The sequence below is a fragment of the Python bivittatus genome, unplaced genomic scaffold, assembly GCF_059951505.1.
Source record: "Python bivittatus isolate LINGU-HERP-01145 unplaced genomic scaffold, Pbiv_v1 ctg000480_np1212, whole genome shotgun sequence".
NCBI classification, from domain to species: Eukaryota; Metazoa; Chordata; class Lepidosauria; order Squamata; family Pythonidae; genus Python; species Python bivittatus.
In genome coordinates this window covers 77,560,295-77,571,587 of record NW_028277075.1, presented here as the reverse complement: position 1 = coordinate 77,571,587, position 11,293 = coordinate 77,560,295, and positions in this window count along the sequence as shown.

The window sequence follows — 11,293 nt, the reverse complement described above, 5'->3', positions numbered from 1 at the left end:
TTCCATTAGTCTCCAGCTTTGCCATCCAGCTTCCCATCCTATAGTCATATCCCAAAGGATCTGGGGAATTCACTCCAATGGGCATTTTTCAGATTATACAGTGTGAGCAGCCAGGGCAATTTCAGAATGATGGAAAGAAGTGTGCCCCCCCCACAACCCCCCCCCCCAATCAATATCAGCAACTTTGTCACCTCTAGACATAAAATAAGCTTTACAGTACCACCAAGGGAAATTCAAAAGGAACTCTCAATCATACAAAGCCTCTTTTATAGGGGATAGAAACTTATAAAAAAAATTACAGGTAGATCATTGAGACATTTATTTCTAGGCCTCTCTGTCTTTCATACACACACATCTAAAAGATACTTGGGACTGGAATAGATGCCCAAATGTAGCACTGGTATGCAATTCCTTAAAGCAATGTATTGTTCCTAGATTCAGTGATAGCTGCAGAGGGTAGCCATTCAATCCTGAAAAATATGTGGTTGCTTTCAAGAATTGCAGCTCAGTATTATATTTGTGTGTCCATTCTAGAGCATCTTTTCAGACTAATCTTACTGAATATATCCAATAGCAAACTTAAATCTTTCTGAGAATCAATATCTAACCCCAGAATCTGAATTCATCTCCTTAAGGATGATGGCAGTGGACAACTTATTTAGAGTTGGGCTTTTTTCTTTTTTCTTTCTAGACAAGTTACATCATAGGGTCAGGGCTGAGAAATTGAAAGCAAACACTTCAAGTGCTCCACCCAGTGAAGAGTGAGATAAACTGGATTGACACATCAACTGTAGGGATCCAACTTGAAGGCCATTATAGTTAGTTCAGGCTGTTTGTGGTTCGAATATTGTCCATGTAAGAGGAATGATACAGTTAAACTCCCAACAGAAAATCTTGCAAGCAGCCATGCAAAAGTGAGTTTGTCTATCCCATTTAAATGCATACCTTTGAATAACTGTTTGTGTTGTATAATGATTTTGATCCTAAATTCTCTCCTGAATTCCAAACTAATTTGGTATTGCTATGTTTACTCGATGAAAGAATATTTTTGTAAAAAATGTTGGTTCATGAGGCTGAATTACAGAACATATTGTCCTTTTAAATGAGAACTAGGTGAAAAAAAATCACAAGGAAAGCATAATTGCAAAATAAATAAAACAAAAAAAAGTTTGAAAAAATAAAATTTTTAGCAAACCACAAAGCCTTCTTTCTGTTCAAAGCTTCTGCATGGCTGAAATTTTCTATGTGAATCTGATACCACCCCTAGCCTGCATTTTTGTAAGAATTCATTTTTCTTAATTTTAAACATATTTTATCCCAGAATATTATAAAAATATGTTAAATGCTAAGATATATATAAAGAAGTTAATCTGAAAACACACACCACAATTTTCACCTTATTGAAGAAAAGTACAAGGAATATTTTGTAACTTAATGATATTTTGCTTTAGTAATGAATATTTGTTATTTGTATGTCTTATGAAGTGTTCTTCTGGCAAAGACATGATTTTTCAATACTTGGAACCAACCTTTAGCTTTCCAATCTAAAGTATCCATCAATGCAGTATCAGTTTGTAGGCTGCTTTGCTTAACCATAGTGAAGAATAAATGACAGTGTCTGGGTTCAAACAACATTCTAAGTAATAACCTAACAAACCATATGATAGCTGAATGAGATACAGGAATGCTAGCATACATGACACACGTATAAAAGGGACAGTTCCTTGATCATTCAGTCACAACCACCATCTTCCTTTTTTTACAACCTCCTTGGACACTCCTGCATGGAAGAAACATTTTGACCTGGGCTACATTTACTTTTGGCTATCTCTCTTTATTCAGATCACCACTACCACCAACAGCAACCAAGGTTGTCATGTAGCAGATATCTCCTTCTGTTCATGTGCTCTTGATTTAATACTAATACACTGGAGTGCTGACACATTGTCCCCCTTTAATTGACAGCTGAGTTTGTTGCCCATCTACTGGAGAGCCAGAGTGAGCAGCTCATCCTTTCCCCCCTCCTTTCTCAGGTGTGCTTTCTTTCTTTTTCCTTTTTGGACCCACAGGGAAAACCAGGCTAAAGAAATTGCCCTTTTCCTGTTGGGGAATGTCTGTCTGTTTCTCCTTGGCTCATAACCTCATTCCATTTGGGAGCCATATTGTGGCAGGAGCAAGGAAACAGCCCCTAAATGGAAGCTGGAAGAGAAGCATGCAGGAAAGTTGAACCACAAGTTCAAGAGGCCAGAAGTAAGATGCATCCGCTTCCTGCCTGGCACTCTCACTTGACAGATCATAATAAACTTGAGGTGAAGTAGGAAAGGGAAGGCATAAAAGGACAGGAGCGGGACTTTCAACTCTAAGCAAAGTATGTCCAAGAAGTAACCCACTGGATAATCTCTGGCTAAGGACCTGAGCAGGAAAGGATGCATTCCTTTCAACATGTTGGAAGATGATGTTTTGAGCCATTTAGAGATTTTCTCTTCAGGCATCCAAAGCACATTGTTGCTGTACTGTTTATCTCCACATAACTTCAGTGATTCTAAAAGCTACTCTTAGAAAAGAAATTGTAGCCTTCCACAACTTGACTTTTCCCAGGTCACTTGGACTTAACTCCCACCATCTTGCGACAGCATAGCCATTGGCCAAGCTTTCTAGAAATTATGAGAGTAACCATCCCATCTGTACAGCCCAGGCTCAGGAGGGGGAATGCACTGGGATTCAGGTGTCCCCCCTCTCCCCAGGGGAAAGATGGGAAAACTAAATTTCAAAAAATGAAGATGATTTGTAAGTTGTTACAACTTCTCCTGTCTCCAGAGATTGTAATTCGTTGGAAGCACATGCTAAAGGATTCTGAACAACAGCTTTGGGATACTCTACCCATGCTTCTGAATCTGTCCTTAAAAATAAGGAAGGGTGATCTTATCTATTTCTAAGCAGAACTCGAGCAACTCATCAGAATGCCCCTCAGAAGAATTCTCTTCCTTCAAATTTCATTCTCGGAATTGATCAGCATGTGACCACTGAAAGGAGAACATTTATTACACTGGCAAAGCATATAGTGCTTTGTAAGAAGCCCCATTTTAACCCTTAGCATCTGTGGTCAAAAACGTTGAGACAGTAGTGGGCGATGCGGGCAGGGAGAAAGTGATGTGGGAGTTGCTGAAAGACAGATGAGCAAACACGCTGACTTCATACCATGCAATCTCCCTCCAGCAGGCTTGGTAAAAAGGGACAATTTGACAAGGTGTGCAATGACACAGAGCATAGTTAATGAAGGAAGGTAGATCCTGAGAAAGTCATTGCAACACCCTTCAGATTGTAGTTGGAAAATCTCATGAGGACACCCACCGAATGTAAACAGTTTGGAACAGTGTTTTGTACTTTTCACCATTTCATGTCTTCCCAAATTGAGCCTGGAGGTGCCATGTGGAAAGAACAGAAAGCTATCATTATAAATGGGGGCCAAGCATTCTGTAAAATTGTTCATTGCACCAGTTGAGAGGCTGAGGGTGTGTGTGGAAAAGGAGAGGCAATTAAAAAATTTAAAAAGTAGCAGGTGAGGAAATTCTGTTGATTTTCAGAATATTTCAGTGAAAATGAAACTATAATTTTACACGTCCTCCAATTTTAGTTGCCTTTTTTACTTCTACTCATTATCATTGTAAAACAAAGGCATGCCCACTCATAAAAGTTGCTCTCATCCATACTGCAGTTGAAGAAGGAAGCAATATCGTCAGATAGTGTGTTGTTAATATTTATTTAAGAACATTAAAGACCCACTGGATTAGTCCAAGACTCCATCTGGTTCAGCATTCTACATCATACAGGTCTTTTCCTTGCAGATGTATTAATGTGCATTCTTCCACTTCTTAAGTCAATAGAAGAATATGCCAGCATAATTTGCACTGCCCCAGTAACCTCAATTTTGCTTAGTAATGAGGCTTATGAGCAGTCTTTGCAGCTTTACTGCAAGGCAATTGGTAGATTCTCCTGGCTTTGTTTCCCTCTTACCTGTGCTTTCTCAGCATGTGTGGAGAAAAAGCACAACCCACTGTACTTCTTAACATGTGGTAGGGCAGAGTGGGGTAGGTGACTAGGATGGAGATCTTAGACACCTTTGAGTCACCCAAGTGAGAAATCACCAGGGCACAGATGCTCTGTACCAGTAGCCTATCACTCAAGCTACTTCTGAACATGGTCCTACCATCATCTGAAAGACTGATGCAACCATGTCCAAAAGCAGCCCCGTTGACAGATCAATGGAACAAAAAACAAGTCCATTTCACCCTGGCTCATTTTCTATTCCACTGACTATCAGCTGAGTTATTTGGGGCCAGAGGTTTACCACTCTATCAGATTGGTAAACTGGTAGAGATTTCCTGGTCTGTTACTTGAGCTAGAAGGGGAAACTGGCATAACTTTCTATCCAATCCCCCAAAAATCTCAAACTGATAAGTACCACAAAAAACTAATTTAGGACAGAAACAGCAATACTGTACATCTCTTTCCCAGTTTTAACCCAACACTTTTTTTTAAACAGGCAGTTCTACTATACTTTTGAAAGACTGCTGAACACATGTTTAATAACAGGTTTAGTAGTCTTCCAGGAAACCAGTATACCAGGGTAGATAAGAAACTCTAGGAATGTGTGAATGGTGCTTTGCAAATAATGGATCAGACATCCTTGATCAGGAAATGCCTCCCCAGAAAGCAGGTGACCAATACCTCAGGTAACCCAAGCCAAAATGGCCTTGTGTTCAGGAATGAGGACATAATCTTGGCAAAGGTATGCAGGAAGAGTTAAGGGGAAATAAGAGACAACTCAGTCCTAGGAAAGGAGAAGGTATGAGAAAGAAACTCAGAACAACCTGCCTTGATTCACTTTAGTATAAGTGGGGCAGAGAGAAACTCTGGCAGGCTTTTAAGATTCTGCTATCATATCCTGCAACAATAAAATAGCATTCCTGGAATCCTTGCACAGGCTGTTTCCTGCCCTGGGCTACCTCAAAGGGCTGATATCATGGAAGGCCCAGCCTAGTGCACAACGGTGGAAGAATAATGACATTCCCACAGTGGAGGGATGAATTGTGAAAATGTCAGAATTTGCAGAAATGGCAAAACTGTCCTGTTTGGTCAGAGAAAAAAATGACAAAAACTTTTCTGAAAGTCTGGAAGCTTTATATGGACTTTTTGCTGAAAGAAGAAAGAAATGAAATGATGATTTGTGGATTTAAAGATTAAGAAAGACATGGATTAAATGAAGGGACTTGTATAACATCTAAGAGGGAGGAGGGACAATAAGGTTGTAGTTATCTGTTCAAAAAAAGGTCAGAGGTCATTAATATATTTCTTACCTTTTGTTTTTTTCTCTCCCCTTTTCATTTCTTGCACTTTCTTATTTCTCTCTTTCCTCCTTCTTTCCTTCTTTCCTTCTTTCCTTCCTTCCTTCCTTCCTTCCTTCCTTCCTTCCTTCCTTCCTTCCTTCCTTCCTTCCTTCCTTCCTTCCTTCCTTCCTTCCTTCTAATGACCTCCTTATTCACTTGATATTTACTCTGTGAATTCAATTGGCCAACACGAGCTGATAAAATGCCAGCGCCTGACTAGATCACCACCAAAATCATGAATGAGGCATCATAGATGTGTCACATGATGCATTAAAACATCTTAAAGTAGGGTGCATAAACACTATTAAGAAACATATAATACAAGCAAATAAATCACTATAAACTAAACACATTCACTATAAATATCGCTCAAACAAATATATGCAGAGATGCAATGTATGTGGGTGTATGTGTGCATGTGTGTGAAGGAGGGCAGAATAATAATGGAGCTACCATATTTTTACATCAGTGAATTATAAATAATGTTTCATTGTTGTACATTTCTTTTTTCTGAGCATAAAAATCCACATCTCAACTACATTCAACATAGCAATTATATTCTACAAATTTTAAGCAACTGATACAAACATTTGCTCAACTGGAAATCTGTATGAAGATGGTGGAGGAACTCCTTTTCAAGCTAAGAAGGATTCTGATGGAGAAAGGGAAGAGCAGGCTCATCTCAAAGTGAGAGCTGCTGAGAGCAAAGAGGATGGAGGGCTACCATTGATAATAAAGTGATAGGTGGCACAAGAACCTGAAATGAAGCGTTCCAGGGACAGGACAGAATAGGAACCAGAACTGCTCCATGCACGCAAAAGGGGGCTGACCCCAGTCCCAATAGCTATGCCAGCCTAAAGCCAGCATACTGAATTTCATCTTCATTTCGTCTTCATTGCTTGTTCTCTCTCTCTTTCTCTCCGTCCCTCCCTTTCCCTGGGAGCCATCTGTTTGGCTGAAAAATCCAACTAATTCATCTCTCCCATCTATTTGCCTGGTCTGATTCTCCCCATCCTGCTTACAGTAGCCTTGCCCTTAACATACTCTTTGTCCTGCTTGTTAGATTTTTGCTTCTTGTCCCATGTTTTTGAAAGCGAGGTTAAAACGTTTTGTTTGTAAGTCGCAGGGATCATTTTAGAATTTTTCACATGACAGCTATTGTTGGTACGTTATTATATAGGCTGGCTTGTTTTAACCAAGTTTTCTCTTTGTGGGTCATGATGCCGTGAAGAAAAGTGCTTATTATGGTACGCTGTTGCTCAGAAATGGATTATCATATACAGTAGTGATATTGCTTAAATATATCTTTGTAGTTTTCCATATGGTGGCCACTGCACAGAAAATGGCTCTTACCATCAGGGTCAACGCAACCTGGTATGCAAATTTTGTGTCACACAAGGGCACCGCATGAGGAGTGGGTGCTAATTGCAAGTAAAAAAAAAAATTCAAAAGCCATGTGACATAGTTACCACATAGCACAGTTACTGTATATAGAAAGAGACTGAGAAAAAGGAGATATTTTGAATATTTTAAAAATGTTTCTTTGTTTTTGTGGGGAAGTGGAATTCTGCATAAGGGTGCCTTGTATGCCAGCAACAGCCCTGGGTCTCACAGGTGCTTGGGTGCATATGTGACTTTGTATATGAAGAAATATCATATAATTTAAGATGTTTTTCTGACTCTGAATCTTGAATTTTGCTCTGTGGATTTCCAAATTGTTAAATCTGAATTTTTAAATAAGGATTTTCTTCAATTAGGTGAAAATATCTGGAGTTAAGATCAATTTTCTGTCATTTTAATGTAGTTCAACTCACACCTATAAAAATGTGATTCCCCCCCCCCATTTATGCATAAACACTCTTCTAAAACATAGGCTGAATTCCATAGCAAAGGCTGAAAAAAATCGTTCAGCCTTCAAAGGTCACATTTCAAATCTCTAAATGTAAACACTGAATTTCAGTATTTCAGCACTGATTTAAGAATTCTTTCTAGACAAAACCCTGAGAAAACTAATTTCAAGGTGAGGGATTTGCCATCCAATTGGAAACTGAGGTGGGGTTTTGTCAACACCTGCTATCGTTGGGAAGACAAATTTCAAACATAGGACACCATCCGACATGTGCTGACTCTGAAGAAGTGAATTGCCCTGATAGTCTGTTCTCTCAAAAAGCTGCTCGTAACTTTTATAGCCTGAGCTGCAAGAGGATCACTGCATGAGATGTGTCTCAAAATCCTTGCTCTGTGGAGCCATTCTCACTTAAACCAATGGAGCCAGATTCTAATCTTCCCGTGTACCTTGAAACCCAAAGTGCTTCACTGTTCATCAGCAAAGCAGACAGAAACCACACCGGCACGCCATTTCCTTGTATACACAATTACTGACCTCAAAATTCTTTGCGTTTCAATCTTCACACATCATGTTTTATAAATTCTCCAATTTGCACTGTCAACTGAAAAACCGAAGAGAATTTGCAAATGCCACCCTGAGACAAGGCAAATGTTGTTCCTGCAGCATCTAAGGTGTGTTTGTGTACACAGTTCTCTTTGTTACTGAGCACGGTGTATTTTCAAACTCCCTCATCCGAAAGCACTGGCCCTTGGAGCGCTTAATGGGTGTGCAGACAAGCTGCCCAGGCTGAAGCTGTGAATGGAATGTGGGGCGCTCATGCAGACTTTTCGTTTGCCTTTTGCCATCTTGTAAGGTGTGAGATCAGAAATATTTTCTTGAGCAATCCTATCTGTAGTCTCAGGAAAATAGTAAATGGTTTGGAGTTGCTAGAGTAAGTTAGTTTTGCACATGAAGCGAAGTGATACTTTCTCCCTGATGATGCCTAGAGTTACTTATACAGTGGCATATAAATTTGATCAATCAATCAATCAATTAAATTGTTGGGAACAGACAAATGTCCTTCTGGATCTTGCAGCTTAAACCAACTATTTCTTATCAGCTCTTGATATAACTGAGATTGTCACCAAGGGCAGACAGAATTAGAGTTGTGCAATGCTTCAGATTCAGTTGGAGCATCTATGGCTGTTTGCAGTTTTTTAAAGCAGCTGCCTAGGAAAATATGTAGCTACTTTAATGAGCTAATGGCTGGTACTATGATAGTATTTCCACATACTCTAAAGCACTTTTTTGAAATTAAAGCCGAAACACTGTATGGACATAGAAATAGTATTATTTCAACCAAATTTCCAGTGGTATATACTTACAAGCATGGAATCCTTGCATATGTATTATTAGATAATAATACTGCCCATATTAATCTATGCATTTGGACATTTGCATAGCCCTAACCCTCTGTCAAGCACATTTAGCTGCCTAATAACTGTTTAATAGTTTTTGTTATTTTTGTTATTCTTGCAGTGCTTTGTTGCTGAATGGCATGGATAGGCAACTCTTGGATCTCCAAAAGTGGACTGCAAGCTCCATCATCCTTGACTAATTGCATATTGGCTGAAAATATTGGGAATTGGAATTCAATAGCTCTATCCTCCAGGTTTGTGCTGTAGTTTACTCCCTCTGTATTCTTATATTTTAACTAGGATAATGTAGCGAATACATTCCACAATAAGAATATATAGCATTTATTACCACTTGCAGTTGTTACACATGCTGCTCCCAGGTTCGGCTTATGGTCACTCACTCACACACTCACAGCCTGTTGAGGCACGCGGATCTTGTCAGCCCCCCTTGCTTTCTACCTGGGTTTTCCAGATAGGTGCGGCTGGAGCAGACAGACACACAACTATGGTCAACAGCCGGGAAATAATTGGGGACACACACAAATCACTTCCAACCGAACACTGAGGCACAAGAGGTTCTTTGTAATACACGGAGACCCAGTGAATTTAAAGTAACAGCAAAACTTTACTGGTTGCAAGGTACATTTGCTCTTTCTCCTACACACACACATGCACTCATCCACACTTACCCTCGTCCCTCCCAACTAGGCTGCCAGGCACTAGCTAGAGGGACGGAAGCCGCCAAGTCTGGATCCAAAGGTGACTCAGTTGACTCAGCTCAGACAACTCAGACGACTCAGACAACTCAGAGTGGGCGGGCTTTGGGACCCCTTTTATCCCCAAAAGTACAAGAGATGGGATTGGGGTGAGGGCCTCCATGTGCTCAGGCCCAACCTCCTCTTTCTGGTTCAGGTCATGTGCTCAGGCCCAACTTCCTGGTTCAGGTCCTTTGTTTTTTTTCCTTAATTTTCCTTAACGACTTGCTTCCTTCTTATCTACCTCCCTGAAGGGATCTCATAGATAAGATTCCTGGCTTTTGTCCTCTCTGCTTATGTGCCTGCTTCATCTTTAGGTTATGGCAGCTTCAGCCTAGTTTCACACAGTCCTTCTGTTTCTTTGCATTGTTTTGTCTCATATATTCTGGATCTATATATACCTAGTAAGGAAATGTTACAGAATATATATACAACCATATCAAGATTCTTTTTTCTGCAGTATTTAACTCATATGCACATAAGCAGAAGCTTGATACATCTACATGTAAAAGCAAGTAAAATAGCTTTTTTTTTTTTCTTGACAGAACTTTGTCATAATGGTGGAAATGAAAATGAGTCAGCACCCACAGCTGGGAGATGATGGAAGGAGAAGCAGGAGAAAGCACAACTGAAAGGGGGCTGTTCTCAAAAACAGAAGGTGGACCATTTTTATATTTATATACTGCAATGAATGCTCTACATTTTCCTATCAGCATCTCCAGAAAAATTTTCCAGTCTTTGAAAATTTGAAGCTTCAGGTGCAGCTACCAGAATCCTCCAATCTGACAGAAGAGAAAAATTACCAGATTCATAGAAAGTAACATATTAATCAAACATAAGCCGTTTTATTCCATGTTTGAATACATTTCAATTCTATTCAATCAAATTTAGTTTTTGTTTTTGCCTTGCCCTTCTTGTTCCTAAGTTTCCCCTTGTTGACAAATTCCCCAAAGGAAGAACTGCATATTGTATTAGTTACCTAGGAATATACCACGTTACTCCTGTTGTTCACCCAACACATTTCAAGGCTGTCTGTAAATGTGTTGTAAAAACGTACCCCCTGCAATCTGAGTGGGGGGAAAACCCACTCAAAATGAAACAAATCAATCAATCTGTGAGCATTTAACAGCATCTATTGAAGTCACAGTCTCTCCTTCTTCCATTGCTTTTTCCAAAACACTTTAAAAGGCCTGCTGGGGGTTTTTGCTTGCTTCAGCCAGCAGCTAAAATGAAAAGATTAGAGGTTGAAATGTTTAGAGATCTCTGAGCTACAATCAGGTCAGGCTGGATGATGTCGAATCCATCCACACCATCCAATTTTCATTAACCAACCCTTGGCATAGGACAATGTGTGATGGTTATGGATTGGGTGATATTTGTCCAGATCAGACGCCTGGTATGATTTGTCAACTGGCTATGCAGTGTGCCATGGGAAGCGGATGAGTGTGCAAAGGGGTGCATCCTTTAAGAGGGGGCAGGGTAGAAATCCTGGTTAGAAAAGAGAGATTAAAATATTGATATCCAGATGGGAATGCTGAAAATAGGCAAGGAATTGGCATGCTTGGAATAACCCTCTAGAATGAAAGGTATGCATCATAGGAGTTGTCAGGCAATACTGCCATGAAATGGGCCAGGCTGAAAAGTCTTCCAGCAAGTTAGTCAATGCTCAGGCTTGATGATCTCACCAGGAAGTGAGTAGTTAGAAAGTTCTGGACTCATGTAGCTCCACATGTTATTTTTAGGTCTCTATCTTCTCCCCACCTCCACCCCCATGACTACTTCTTCTGGTCTTCTACCTTCCTATTGTTCCTGCAAGAAGGCATTTTCTATCCCCTTTTCTCAATATATATTGGACTGCAGGGGAGTGCTGTAAGAAAAGAATAGGATCTAGCAAATAGGCTGCCA